The following is a 7,500-nucleotide window of genomic DNA, read 5'->3' as shown; positions in this document are numbered from 1 at the left end:
ATCAGCGGCGTGGGTCACAAACAGTTCAAGACCGACAATTTGTGAGCCGATTTTTTCCATATTAGAATTCACTCACGGGTATGATTGATCTCCCGGCAGAGTTTGGTGATGAAGGCAAGTTTGTGTAATCTGGAGCCCCGGGATCACACGCACACACACGCACACACGCGCACACACACACACACACACACACACACACACACACACACACACACACACACACACACACACACACACACACACAGAGAGAGAGAGAGAGAGAGAGAGAGAGAGAGAGAGAGAGAGAGAGAGAGAGAGAGAGAGAGAGAGAGAGAGAGAGATTGCGGCAGCCTGTGTCTCCACAAGGTACGATAAAAAGTCATTCATTCTTTCATATTTTTGGAACATATCAATTCGCCTCCGTGCGGTGCCACCATGCATACTTATCTATTCATCTATTTATTTATTTATTTATTTATTTATTTATTCATTCATTCATTCATTCATGTTGAAGTGTATCTGAGTTATTTTTTTATCAACACGACTCTCTTAAATAATCTTTCTTGCCTTTCATTTGGTTATGTTTAATCTTTTCACTCGAAGCAACACTAGCTTACAACACAAGTTTATGTAATTTCCACTTCCAATCCTCTCTTTCCTCGCTTCGATAAGTGACGTCACGGGGCGCCATGGCGGGTCGGCTCATATTCCGTGCCTTGCCATTGTTGTTGTCTTGCCAACGAGCCTTTTTCACGTACCAAACCGCCGCTATGAATCAAGACTCGCTTTTGTCTGAACCTCCGCCAGTCTTCCTCCATATATATTCTCTTAGACAGCCCTCTCTCTCTCTCTCTCTCTCTCTCTCTCTCTCTCTCTCTCTCTCTACCAGCTTTTCCGTATTTATATGTCATGCAATCTTTGCGCTAAGACAACTGCTGGAGAAGTATGGGGAGAAACAAAGAGAGTTACACCTTATTTTCATTGATTTGGAAAAAGCTTATGATAGAGTACCACGCCAGGAAGTTTGGGCTAGTATGAGAAGAAAAGGAGCATCAGAGAAGTATGTGAGAGTGATCCAGGACATGTACGAAGGCTCAAGGACGAGGGTAAGGAGCAGTGTGGGAGCAACAGAGGAGTTCTGTGTGAGAGTGGGCCTGCACCAGGGATCTTCTCTGAGCCCATATCTGTTCAACCTACTCATGGATGACAGTATTCAAAATATAAAGGAGGAGGCACCGTGGACTATGTTGTTCGCGGATGACATCGTCTTGGTGGATGAAAGTAGAGATGGTGTGGAGAGAAAGTTGGAGAGATGGCGACGAGCATTGGAGGAGAGAGGTTTGAGAATTAGCAGGAGAAGACGGAGTATCTGAATTTTAATGGTCGACAGGAGAGTGAAGTATGGATGCAAGATATGAAGTTAAAGGGTGTGAAGGAGTTCAGATACTTGGGCTCTCATATATCAGCGGACGGCAACCTGGATGGAGAGATCATTCACCGTATCCAATCGGGCTGGAAGAATTGGAAAAGAACAACTGGAGTGCTCTGTGACCGAAAAATTAGTGCAAGAGTAAAGGGAAAAGTGTTCAAATCGGTGGTTAGACCTGCCATGTTATATGGTGCGGAGACGTGGCCAATAAAGAAAGCACAGGAGAATAAGTTGGAGGTTGCTGAGATGAGAATGTTAAGGTGGATGCTTGGGGTGACAAGGAGGGATAAAGTGAGAAACAATTTTATAAGAGGAACAGCCAAAGTAACGGAGGTGACAAAGAAAGTACAAGAAAGGAGAATGCGATGGTTCGGTCATATCAAAAGGCGAGAAGAAGGATATGTCGGCAGAAGGATATTGGATATGGAAGTGGAGGGAAGAAGACGACGTGGCAGGCCAAAGAAAAGATGGAAGGATCGTATTGGAGAGGACCTGAGGGAGAGAGGATTGAGTGGAGAGGAGTTTGGGGACAGAGCCTTGTGGAGAAGACTAGTGAGGAACAGCGACCCCATATGAACATGGGAGCAGCTGCAGAAGAAGAAAAGTTGTCTGTTATTGTTCTCATGTCTACCATAAATTCATCGTTCTTTTCTTCCATGCCCCTATCATCCAAGTTGTGTGTGTGTGTGTGTGTGTGTGTGTGTGTGTGTGTTCTATCAAATTTTACTTTATATGTAAGGCCGGCTTTGCGCGAAGTTATTACTGAAATTTGAACATGTCTGAAGATCCGTGTTTAACGTGAATCTACGTGGAAGCACAACCCGAAAACAGACTTAGATCAAATGTTGTAACAGACACAATAGATGTGTGAAAGGCAGCCAGCATGTGATTCCAGTGTGGGTAATAAAAACAAACAAAGCTAAGCAGATCACAGTTGTTCCTCTTAGCATCATGAATGAAATATACAACAATCAAAACGGTAAGGCTTACTGAAACTGCTTTTCTCTTTATACAACCTGAAACAAGAGGAGAGTTGCAGGGTTCCTAAAGCAGACAAAAGGTTCCAAAAACAAGAGCTACATAAAAAAAAAATTAATCAAGCGACGGATAAGAGCAAAAGTTACAGAGGGTGGAAAAAGTGTGTAAAGTCAACGTAACAGGGCCCACAAAGCACCCCCTCGACGGCCATATTTGGTGAGCCAGACACGCTCCAAAAACTCCACGATGACGTCACTCGTGTCAACAAGCCCTGGAGGCCGCCATGCATTGTGGGTCGGGCTAGAGGGAGGTTTAAAAATAAGGGTCGGACGGGTGCATTTGTGATTAAGTCCAAACGTCAACAGCGAGCCTTTCATCCCCCTGAATATTCAACGCTTTTTTATAGATTCCGTCGACAATTTGCTCCGAGTCCTGTTTGTGGGAGCAGCGGCGTGTCTCTCCAGGCTCGCGGTTTCGGCGTTGTTTGTTGATGGACTTTTTATGATGGAGGCATTGTGGGGCGACGACGGCGCGGCGGCAGAGGTTCGCGCGCCACATGCATGGAACGACAGCAATGGTGGCGGCGGAGGAGGCGGTGGCGGTAGTGATGAGGACACAAATGAGACTCAGAAAATAAACCACTTCCCATGTCACTTTATTCCGGTGCTTTAACTTCTCTTCCAGCTGTGTGAGGCTGGACGTGCCGCGATCACATTATGATTTTCACGTCTCCCTCTAGCGCAGACTAAGCAGTGATGTGCTCAGCCGTGCGAGGGTGACGAACGCCAAACATGGAATGATTGAGGGGAAAAGATATCTGCCAGCTGCTGTCTTTCCTATCTAAATGCAAAGCACGGGAGCTAATGATGCCTCCTGAGAGAGCGTGAAATGAACGTCTCAACTCCCATCGCGGAACTTTGAAATTTGACGTCACGCTAAATCGAATGATCCTTCCCGTAATCACCAACAAACGCTCTCCTCGGCGACACTAGCAGCCAGGAATTAAAGGGCCAAAGTAGCCATAAAGGTCATGGCTCTTCTACAGCGCCGGCAGGACCAGCAGGCTGAACACCCGTCTGGCAGTGGCGGGTGTTGACACTGGAACAATGCCGGCCACTGGGCGACACTTTGGGATTCATGGAGTTGCGATGAACTCTCCGTGAAGTGAAACTCAACTCAATGTAACATTTAGCGTCAAAGCGTGTAAGTGTTTTGGATGAAATGCAAAGCTACAAGACCAGACGAGTCATGAGCATGCATTGCTCGACATTTGCAAAAATATGAATATATATGCAGTATATATATATATATATATATATATATATATATATATATATATATATATATATATATATATATATATATATATATATATATATATATATATATATATATATATATATATATATATATATATATATATATATATATATATATATATATATATATATATATATATATATATATATATATATATATATATATATATATATATATATATATATATATATATATATATATATATATATATATATATATATATATATATATATATATATATATATATATATATATATATATATATATATATATATATATATATATATATATATATATATATATATATATATATATATATATATATATATATATATATATATATATATATATATATATATATATATATATATATAGGTATATGATACAAATTGCTAACACATTAACGATGTCTATAATCAAAAATAGAAAAAAAAAATCATACCGAAGGAAAATAAGACGAAAACAAGCACACAGTACTAACATGATCAGGCGTGTTCTGTCAACTGCACTTCTGAACAATTGACTTCCTGAAAAAAGAAAGTAAAATTATTGCAGAGTGAAACTAAAGGTAAAAAAAGTCAAAAGGAAGTGTTACCCGGCGCGTCGAGATTCTCACTGTCTGAATCTCAAGGGAAAAGAGCCGAGAAGTGACGCAACGCAGCAGTATGCTGGGCCAGCGTGAAGGCGGTGCAATGATTCCACGAAGCAGCGGACACATCAGGGTGTGGGATCATCAGCGCAGGTGAAGAGGAAGTTGGCGGAATTGGAGGGCAAGGGAGCGCAAGGGAGAACCAAGACAGTGAGGTGGGTAACGAAGGAAGAGATGACAGGAGTTTTGTATTGCAGACACTTGTGCGAAAAGGAGTATTAAGAGAAAGCAAAGAGTGTGAGATGCGAATCTGCAGCGAGGAGGTGTTGGGGTGTGAGACAGAGAAGTAGGGAGTTGGCAAGTGTGCATGTGTAGGCCTGCATGAGCGGTCGCTGAGGTGGCTGAAGCGATGTAATGGCGACCAATGGAGTGCAAGGGCGTGTGATGGGGTGTAGGTAAGATGCAGGGGGAGTGGGTGAGGGTATAGCAGAGGTCAAAATTCGGCTTGCAGACACAACAGTACATGAGGGGTGGCGTAAAGGACGTGGAGGGGCGGTGTAAGGGGGCATTGAAAGGAGTGAGGACAACAGCGATCTGCCAGGACACGCGGCACTTCATCCTGACAGTGAATCCATTCCAATTGGTAACAATGTTATCTTCGTCGACGCCAACAAAGTGAAAACATAACGCACCGACAAAGGGCTTCACCCTCTGTTTCTAGTTCCATTTCCTTTGTTCTCTCGTTCCCTATGTCTGTCTTTCTATCTCCCTTTCTCTCCCTCTCATTCTCTTTTATTCTCCAACACCCTCCTTCCGCCTCATAGCCAGTCACCGTTTAACTCTCTCTCTCTCTCTCTCTCTCTCTCTCTCTCTCTCTCTCTCTCTCTCTCTTATACAAAATACAAAACTCTACCAAACTATGCATATCTCCGTCAAGAGTTTCATAAATTTCCCTTTCTCCTTCCCTCCATGGACTTCCCTCTCTCCTTACCTCCTACTCTTCTTCCTACCCTCCCTCCCTCCAGCCCCTCCACGACGTAAACTCGGCCAATCTTCACGGGCAAACACAACGGCGGGAGGCTTATCAGAGGCCCACGTGTGCGAAGGGCCGCTACCTAAACACCTATTCAGGGTTGGTATCAACATATTTATATACATTACCTCGAGCCATGGCCAAGGAACCCAAAGGAGAGGGGAGAAGGAGGAGGAGGAGGAGGAGGAGGAGGAGGAGGAGGAGGAGGAGGAGGAGGAGGAGGAGGAGGAGGAGAAAGAGGATAAGAAGGAAAAGGAAGATGTGGAGGAGGTAGGAAATAAGAACTTGCTTTACAAACAACACAATGTAAACAATACGAATAACAGCATCAACAACAAACTGGGAGAACGAAGAACAGAAACGAAAGTGAAGTGAACAAGAATATAAGAAGAGAAGAGGATAAGACGAAAAGAGAGAGACGGAGACGACAATAAAAAAAAAAGGAAAGAGGAAACGAAAGAATAGAACTGAAAAGTGGAGACGAGAGGGGAAATAGAAAAACGGGGAAATCCACCCAAGAGGAAAGAATATAAAAGCAGACAAGAAGAGACAGTAAAGAAAATATACAATACAGGAGAGAAAGGCTAGAGAATAGCGACGCCGACGAAAAAGTAAAGAAAAGATGAAAAAAATTAAGAGAAAACAAAAAAGAAAAGATGAGGAAGAGAAAGAGAAAATAAAAGATGTAAAGGCTTTCTTTTTTATAGAGATAATGATGAAGACGATGACGATGATGAGAAGGAGGAGGAGCGGGAAAAGAAGAAGAAAAGGAAGGAAAACAGTGAAGATGATGAAGAGGATGATGATGATGATGATGATGATGACGATGATGATGATTGTAGCAGTGGTTACAACGTGGCAAATACATACAAAACACTACACCAACCCTCACCATCACCACTACCACAGCCATCACCACAACCACAAAGAACAATATGATAAAAAAAAACACCACAAAACACTACAAGAGAAAAGGAAAGGAAAAAAAGAATAAAAAAACGGAAAAAAGCACTGGATGTCTATCTGTATACATATTTTACACGAGGCAGTCTTCCCCCCTGGCGGTGAGAGCACGTATTGTTCTTTCATATCTTATTTTTTATTGCAAAGAAAAAAGTAAAAAATACATATATGCTAGATGCAAAATTCAGCCGAGGTAAAAGTTTGGGTTGGAGATAAATTTTGTGAACATTGAATATATACAATACCGGAACAGGTGGAAGAACAATAATAATGATAATAATGATAATAATAATAATAATAATAATAATAATAATATAATAATAATAATAACGTAGGATCCGAACCCATGAAATACAATACAATATTCTTTGAACGCAGAAAAAAAAAAAAAAAACACTACGCCTAAAAACAGTCATATATAAAGAGCACAACTATAATTAATGATACGCTAGCAACAAAAAAATGATACACAAAAATTAAGCAAAAGAATAAACTTGAAATATGCGAGAAACGTAAATTAATAAAACTCACTGCAGTATATCTTCCCCGTAACCTCCTCCCTCTTCCCTCCCTCTTTCCTTCCCTCCTTCCTCGTTCCTCCTTCCTCTTCCTCTTCCTCCTTCCTCGAGAGTAAAGTGGGTGTTAGACTCCACGCGTGACTCCGTGTTTGGGGGTTGTCGAAGGAGTGTTTCCTCTTTCCTCCCTCCTCTCCTTCCCCTTCCTCCCTCCCTTCTCTTCCGCTCCTCCACTCCCATTAGTGTTCGGAGTGGTGGTAACGTGAGGTGTGTGTGTGTGTGTGTGTGTGTGTGTGTGTGTGTGTGTGTGTGTGTGTGTGTGTGTGTGTGTGTGTTTTTTTTTTTTATATCAACGTTAAGTTCTTAAGTTTGTCTAGTTTTATTGTATGTGTTTCATTTTCAGGTAGCATTTGTAACCGAATTAATGTATATAATTGGATAATTTATTAATGTATTTATGCATCTTATGTATTCCATCAGGTTTGTGGTCAATAGAATATCAATCTATCTATCTATCTATCTGTGTGTGTGTGTGTGTGTGTGTGTGTGTGTGTGTGTGTGTGTGTGTGTGTGTGTGTGTGTGTGTGTGTGTGTGTGTGTGTGTGTGTGTGTGTGTGTGTGTGTGTGTGTGTGTGTGTGTGTGTGTGTGTGTGTGTGTGTGTGTGTGTGTGTGTGTGTGTGTGTGTGTGTGTGT

The sequence above is a fragment of the Portunus trituberculatus genome, chromosome 17 (assembly GCF_017591435.1).
Source record: "Portunus trituberculatus isolate SZX2019 chromosome 17, ASM1759143v1, whole genome shotgun sequence".
Taxonomy (NCBI): Eukaryota; Metazoa; Arthropoda; class Malacostraca; order Decapoda; family Portunidae; genus Portunus; species Portunus trituberculatus.
The sequence above is the reverse complement of the archived record's forward strand: the minus strand, read 5'-3'. Positions refer to the sequence as shown.